General features: G+C 47.8%; 1 protein-coding gene across 1 annotated transcript in view; it reads left to right on the top strand.

The window, feature by feature from the left end:
* Window positions 1–3,022: 3,022 nt before the first annotated feature.
* Window positions 3,023–8,360, top strand: part of LOC138799479 (gastrula zinc finger protein XlCGF53.1-like) — a 36,843-nt gene continuing 31,505 nt past the window's right edge. The window contains exon 1 of the mRNA XM_069980716.1: window positions 3,023–3,155. The gene's annotated coding sequence lies outside the window, so the exon portion shown is untranslated. The remainder of the gene's footprint in view (window positions 3,156–8,360) is intronic.

The following is an 8,360-nucleotide window of genomic DNA, read 5'->3' as shown; positions in this document are numbered from 1 at the left end:
CTACATCTTCAACACCAAGTCAGCTCTGCTACATCCCCAACACCAACTCAGCTCTGCAACATCCCCAACACCAACTCAGCTCTGCTACATCCCCAACACCAACTCAGCTCTGCTACATCTTCAACACCAACTCAGCTCTGCTATATCCGTATCACCATCTCAGCTCTGATACATCCCCAACACCAACTCAGCTCTGCTACATCCCCAACACCAACTCAGCTCTGCTACATCCCCAACACCAACTCAGCTCTGCTACATCCCCAACACCAACTCAGCTCTGCTACATCCCCAACACCAACTCAGCTCTGCTACATCCCCAACACCAACTCAGCTCTGCTACATCTTCAACACCAACTCAGCTCTGCTACATCTTCAACACCAACTCAGCTCTGCTACATCCCCAACACCAACTCAGCTCTGCTACATCCCCAACACCAACTCAGCTCTGCAACATCCCCAACACCAACTCAGCTCTGCAACATCCCCAACACCAACTCAGCTCTGCTACATCTTCAACACCAACTCAGCTCTGCTACATCTTCAACACCAACTCAGCTCTGCTATATCCGTATCACCATCTTAGCTCTGCTACATCCCCAACACCAACTCAGCTCTGCTACATCCCCAACACCAACTCAGCTCTGCTACATCCCCAACACCAACTCAGCTCTGCTACATCTCCAACACCAACTCAGCTCTGCTACATCTTCAACACCAACTCAGCTCTGCTACATCTTCAACACCAACTCAGCTCTGCTACATCCCCAACACCAACTCAGCTCTGCTACATCCCCAACACCAACTCACCTCTGCTATATCCCCAACACCAACTCAGCGGGTGAGACTCGGGGCGGGGGGAGTAACATGCTGCCACGGGTGAGACGGGGATGGTGATGGCCGCAGGTGGGGGGGGGGGTTGGTGTCGGGCAATACCGCAGGCTACATCTTGAACACCAACTCAGCTCTGCTACATCCCCAACACCAACTCAGCTCTGCTACATCCCCAACTCAGCTCTGCTACATCCCCAACACCAACTCAGCTCTGCTACATCCCCAACACCAACTCAGCTCTGCTACATTCCCAACACCAACTCAGCTCTGCTACATTCCCAACACCAACTCAGCTTTGCTACGTCACCAACTCAGTTCTGCTACATCCCCAACACCAACTCAGCTCTGCTACATCTTCAACACCAACAAAGCTCTGCTACATCCCCAACTTAGTTCTGCTACATCCCCAACACCAACTCAGCTCTGCTACATCCCCAACACCAACTCAGCTCTGCTACATCCCCAACACCATCTCAGCTCTGCTACATCCTTCAACACCAACTCAGCTCTGCTACATCCCCAACACCAACTCAGCTCTACTACATCCCCAACACCAACTCAGCTGTGCTATATCCCCAACACCAACTCAGCTCTGCTATATCCGTATCACCATCTCAGCTCTGCTATATCCGTATCACCATCTCAGCTCTGCTACATCCCCAACACCAACTCAGCTCTGCTACATCCCCAACACCAACTCAGCTCTGCTACATCCCCAACACCAACTCAGCTCTGCTACATCTTCAACACCAACTCAGCTCTGCTACATCTTCAACACCAACTCAGCACTGCTACATCTTCAACACCATCTCAGCTCTGCTACATCCCCAACACCAACTCAGCTCTGCTACATCTTCAACATCAACTCAGCTCTGCTACATCTTCAACATCAACTCAGCTCTGCTACATCTTCAACATCAACTCAGCTCTGCTACATCTTCAACACCATCTCAGCTCTGCTACATCTTCAACACCATCTCAGCTCTGCTATAGCCGTATCACCATCTCAGCTCTGCTACATCCTCAACACCATCTCAGCTCTGCTATATCCGTATCACCATCTCAGCTCTGCTATATCCATATTACCATCTCAGCTCTGCTATATCCGTATCACCATCTCAGCTCTGCTATATCCGTATCACCAACTCAGCTCTGCTATATCCGTATCACCATCTCAGCTCTGCTATATCCGTATCACCAACTCAGCTCTGCTATATCCGTATCACCAACTCAGCTCTGCTACATCCTCAACAGCATCTCAGCTCTGCTATATCCGTATCACCATCTTAGCTCTGCTGCATCCTCAACAGCATCTCAGCTCTGCTACACAATCATCAGACATAAGCATTGCATGATGGGAAATGTAGTTTCCCATCTTGATAATAGACCATCTTTTAGAAAAACTTGGAACTCTGGAACTCAGCTAGGTTTGGGAGCATTTAATTATTTTTGCTCTTGGGGGGAATACCCCTTTAACTGTATGCACTCCTGATTAGAAGCGCATACAGTTAAAGGGTCAGATGCAGCATCTGGTGGTACTTGCCCAAGTGGTGAGGCTGGCCTACCTGGCTAGCAGCCTATCCAGAATTCTGGACAGTTTCCAGATGTGCATAGACTTTTCTAGACTGTCTGGAATTACGAATGCTCCCATAGACTTTTATAGGGTCATCTGTGCCTGATTTCTGGATGAAAATAGGCCAGGTTCTATAATTCCCTGACCTCCTTTCCAGAATGGACACCCTTCAGGAAAAATACTGAAGGGTGTCCGTGCACAATAGAAGTCTATGGGTCCAGAAATTTAAATTTACTGGAGGTGTGCGTGATGCTTTAGAGATAGGGATGGCGCTAATTTTGTGCTATCTAGGAAGCCCACCATGCGAGCAGCCATTCACATCCTCCTGTATCTCTTATCACATTGCATGCCTCCAAGCAGCTCATAGACTGTCAGTATTCCTGAAAAAGTAATCTATGGAATATTCGCCAAGATTTACATAAGTATTGTATGCACCAACATAGACTAGACTGTCTCCAAATATTTACAGCTATATAAAAATCCAGCCTTTCCTCTATTTCTAGGGAGGATATGGACCACGAGAAAATGGCTGCCGCTCCCATACCTTGAGGACAGAGCTAGAGCTCCAGGTCACTATAACTAGGGGAACAACATGACGTCACGCAGTCCATATTTGGGAACCGCATAGCAGAAAATGAAAGAGCTGACTACTGAGGGTGAGGGGGTGTGGCCAGGCAGATAACGTTACCAACTGCCTCCAGGAACACAGCGCAGAGACAGGAAGTGCAGGATAACAAAGAGGAGGTGACAGGTAACGGGGCTGCTGCTGCAGGAGGAGTGGAGTGCGGTGTCCTGTGTGTGTGATATGTGCTGCTGGAGGAGGAGCAGAATGTAGTGTCCTGACTGTGGGATGTACTACAGGGGTAGAGGGGTACACTATAGTGTTATGTCCCTTTAAAGAAGAAGGTAATGTATAACGAGATGTAGTGCAGTGTAGTGTCCTCTTCTGTTGAGCGACATGGAGGGCAGTGTAGTCCTGATGTGGGTGTCGTGCTGGGTGAGCAGGATGTAGTGTCTGGACTGCTTGATTAATAACACTGGAGGAAGAGCTGTTATTGTCTGGTCTGTGTGTTGTTTTACAGGAGGAGTGTAGTGTCCTGTCTGTAATACTGCAGTGGGAGCAGAATGTAGTGTCCTGTCTGTAATACTGCAGTGGGAGCAGAATGTAGTGTCCTGTCTGTAATACTGCAGTGGGAGCAGAATGTAGTGTCCTGTCTGTAATACTGCAGTGGGAGCAGAATGTAGTGTCCTGTCTGTAATACTGCAGTGGGAGCAGAATGTAGTGTCCTGTCTGTAATACTGCAGTGGGAGCAGAATGTAGTGTCCTGTCTGTAATACTGCAGTGGGAGCAGAATGTATTGTCCTGTCTGTGGCTTATCCTACAGTAGGAGCAGAATGTAGTGTCCTGTCTGTGGCTTATCCTACAGTAGGAGCAGAATGTAGTGTCCTGTCTGTGGCTTATCCTACAGTAGGAGCAGAATGTAGTGTCCTGTCTGTGGCTTATCCTACAGTAGGAGCAGAATGTAGTGTCCTGTCTGTAGGTTATTTTCCAGTAGGAGTAGGATGTAGTGTCTGCAATATTTACATAGTGGTGGGCACCACCTATCGAAAGCAAAGAGAGAAAAGCATTTATGTATAAAAGACCTCCTAAAAGATCTCCTATTACAGAGAGTAAACACAATATTTCAGAAATCGCTATTGAAGGCTAAGCCTCTGACGTCATGAACAGTACAGGAATGGCAGGAAATGACATGTACAAAATAGGATATTAAGGGTGCCTTCACACGTACCGTATCGCTGCTTATTTCTCGCACAAAACTCGCATCAAACTCGCATAAAAGTAGCTGCATTTTTTGTGGTGTTGAACTCGCCTGTAAAAATCATATGACAATCAAAACTCGCATGTAAAAATCGCATTAAACACGCAGCGAGAATAGACATACATTGACTTGATAGCAATCAGTATCACTGTGTATTTATGTGTGAGAAACTCGCAGCGATACGGTACCTGTGAAGGCACCCTAAAAAATATATATATCAGGTCTGGCCCTGTGTGCACGACCCTGGCCCCAGCCACTGGACAAACCTCTAGACAAGCATGAAAAATGCTGGAAAATACCATACTCTATCCGAGTTTTGCCAAACCACAAGCTATTGTGTCACCAGTAGAGATGAGCGAACCTGGAGCATGCTCGAGTCGATCCGAACCCGAACGTTCGGCATTTGATTAGCGGTGGCTGCTGAACTTGGATAAAGCCCTAAGGCTATGTGGAAAACATGGATATAGTCATTGGCTGTATCCATGTTTTCCAGACAACCTTAGAGCTTTATCCAAGTTCAGCAGCCACTGCTAATCAAATACCGAACGTTCGGGTTCAGATGGACTCGAACCCGAACCCGGTTCGCTCGTCTCTAGTCACCAGTAAAGCCACTGTAGCACAGGTTAATCACATTTCATCCACCATATGTACTGGGCACCAGCCTGCGCTATGTGGGACTTTGCTGATGATAACTTGTGGTCAGGGGCGTAGCTAATGTCTCCTGGGCCCTGGTGCGAGAGGTCAACTTGGGGCCCCCCCCCCTTTCACGACCAAGTGATGCTACTGGTAGGTGTATGTGTGTGTGTGTGTGTATGTAAATACATATATATATATATATATATATATATATATATATATATATATATATATAATATATTGTAAGGATCTTCCCGGGGGAATGGTGTGTTAGGACACAGTTCAGGCAGCAAACTTGGACTTAAAACCGCTTTGGTGTTTATTTGTAGCATAAACGGTCCAGCAACATAAATACAGCAACACCGTGCATTGATAATAAAACAAAACAAAAAGGTCTTGCCCGTCTGGGCACTTACTAACACAGGTCACCTAACTGTCACTTCCATAGGCGGTATCGTGGAGTGTGAATAGGCCCCAGCAGTGATAGAACTCCTTGCTCCCAGGAAACACAGCATGCAGGCTGTTCACCCTGGCTGAGAGCAATTCCCTCTAGCTCTGTGGAGCTTTTACCTGCTGCAGGCTTAACAAGGCACACCTGCCTGCAACACCCGAACTGGACCGGGGGAGGGGAATGGCAGGTCCCACTACCAACCTACCCACCATTCCAGTAAATCCAGGCCCGGAACATGGAAAAAAAAACCCTCAGCAGCATAACACTGCTGAGTGACAGATCTCACCTGGATTCACCATCTCACCATATGCCTTAGCCTGGGTGAGATGTACCTCCCCTCAAATACTTCTCCAGTGACATGTCTACATATCCCCCCCCTCTTTTTCAGACCGGAGGGCTGAGCATTCTGTCCCCACAGACAGTGTACCCTTGATAGGGCATCAGCATTTGCCTGTAACTTTCCTGGCCTGTGTTCCACCGTGAAATAAAAGTTTTGGAGGGACAGAAACCATCTAGTTACCCTCACATTTTTCTCCTTGTTAACCTTCATCCATGTTAGGGGGGCATGGTCGGTCACTAGCTTAAATTTTCTGCCTAGCAGGTAGTACCTCAGGGACTCTAGGGCCCATTTCACTGCCAGACACTCTCGCTCAACAATGGCGTAGTTTTTCTCGGCCGGGGATAGCTTCCTGCTTAAGTACATCACTGGGTGCTCCTCGCCATTCACGACCTGTGAGAGGACGGCACCTAACCCTGTGTTGGAGGCATCTGTCTGGACCAGAAATTCTTGCCTAAAGTCAGGGGTAACTAGTACGGGTTGTTGACACAAGGCAGATTTAAGGCTTTGAAAAGCCTTCTCGGCCTCTGGAGTCCATGTCACCATTGCGGACTTCGCACCCTTTGTCAGGTCAGTTAGCGGGGCTGCAACTGTGGCAAAGTTTGGCACGAACCTACGGTAATAGCCCGTAATACCCAGGAAAGCTCTGACCTGTTTCTTTGTGAGGGGTTTGGGCCAATTCTGTATTGCCTCAATTTTATTCAATTGTGGTTTCACTAACCCCCTCCCAATAATGTATCCCAGGTATTTGGCCTCCTCTAAGGCTAGTGCACACTTCTCTGCATTGATGGTTAACCCCGCATCACTTATGGCATCTAATACCGCCTGGACCTTACAGAGGTGACTTTCCCAATCAGGGCTAAAAATGACCACATCATCGAGGTAGGCAGCAGAGTAGTCCCGATGTGGTTGCAGGATCAAGTCCATCAACCTCTGAAAAGTGGCAGGGGCTCCATGTAACCCGAATGGCATCACTACATATTGGAAGAGCCCATCAGGGGTGGAGAATGCGGTCTTCTCTCTAGCCTTAGGAGTGAGGGGGATCTGCCAGTAGCCCTTAGTGAGATAGAGGGTAGTTATGTACCTGGCATTACCCATCCTTTCGATCAACTCATCTACCCTGGGCATGGGGTAGGCATCGAACTTGGAGATCTCATTTAACTTTCTAAAATCATTACAGAACCTCCAAGTTCCATTGGGCTTTGGGATTAACACAATCGGGCTGGACCACTCGCTCTGGGACACCTCAATGACTCCTAGGTCCAGCATACGTTTTACCTCAGAGGATACCGCCTCCCTCCGTGCTTCTGGTATCCTATAGGGCTTAAGGTTTACTCTGCTTCTAGGCTCAGTTTCAATATGATGACTAATGAGATGCGTACGCCCTGGGAGGTCAGAAAACTTGTCTTTATTTTTCTGCAGGAATTCCTTAGCTTCCTGCTTCTGGGATACTGACAGGGTGTCACCAATCCTGACCGGAGGGATTGGTGGTGACCGATGACCAACAGGCTTTGTCGCCACCATGGATTCCCTGTCTTTCCAGGGCTTGATCAAGTTTATGTGATAAACTTGGAAAGGCTTCCTTCTACCTGGTTGGTGTACCTTGTAGTTGACCTCACTGATCTTCTCTACAATTTCATAGGGACCCTGCCACTTTGCTAAGAATTTGCTTTCTACTGTGGGAACAAGTATGAGTACCCGGTCACCAGGGCTAAATGTCCTGATTCTCGCAGAACGATTGTAAATTCTACTTTGGCCCTCTTGCGCCCTCTGGAGGTGTTCCCTTACTAGGGGCATTACAGTGGCTATACGGTCCTGCATTTGTGCTACATGCTCTATAACACTCTTGTATGGGGTGGACTCACTTTCCCATGTCTCTTTCGCTATATCCAACAAACCCCTAGGGTGACGACCATAGACTAATTCGAAGGGAGAGAACCCTGTGGATGATTGGGGCACTTCCCTAATAGCAAACATTAGGTAAGGTAGTAAGTGATCCCAATCCCGACCATCTTTTTCCACTACTTTCTTTAACATATGTTTCAGGGTTTTATTAAACCTCTCCACTAACCCGTCCGTCGGTGGGTGATATACAGAGGTACGAAGGTGTGAGATTTTAAACAGTTTGCACAGGTCCTTCATTACCTTTGACATAAACGGAGTACCTTGGTCGGTCAAGATTTCTTTGGGGATCCCCACTCTGGAAAACATATAAAACAACTCACGGGCAATTGTTTTAGACGCAGTGTTTCTTAGGGGTACAGCCTCAGGATAGCGGGTTGCGTAGTCTAAGACCACCAAAATGTACTGGTGTCCCCTTGCCGACTTTACAATGGGACCCACCAAGTCCATTGCAATGCGGTCAAAAGGTACCTCTATGATGGGGAGCGAAACCAACGGGCTGCGGAAATGCGACACTGGGGCGCTAAGCTGACATGTGGGGCACGACTCACAGTATTTTTTTATATCAGCATAAATCGCAGGCCAATAAAACCTCTGGAGGACTCTCTCCTGCGTTTTATCCGTCCCCAAGTGGCCCCCAAGGACATGATTATGGGCCATGTCGAGTACCTGATGCCGGTACGACTTAGGCACCAGAAGCTGTTCCACAACCTCATCATTAATTTTAGTGACTCTATAGTAGAGATCGTTAGTCATAGAAAAATGTGGAAACTTTTTCTCAGCTTCTGGTTCCTGAGGTACCCCATTCAT

The sequence above is a fragment of the Dendropsophus ebraccatus genome, chromosome 8, assembly GCF_027789765.1.
Source record: "Dendropsophus ebraccatus isolate aDenEbr1 chromosome 8, aDenEbr1.pat, whole genome shotgun sequence".
Classification (NCBI taxonomy): domain Eukaryota; kingdom Metazoa; phylum Chordata; class Amphibia; order Anura; family Hylidae; genus Dendropsophus; species Dendropsophus ebraccatus.
Note: the sequence above shows the minus strand (reverse complement) of the source record. Positions and strands in the feature narration are given on the sequence as shown.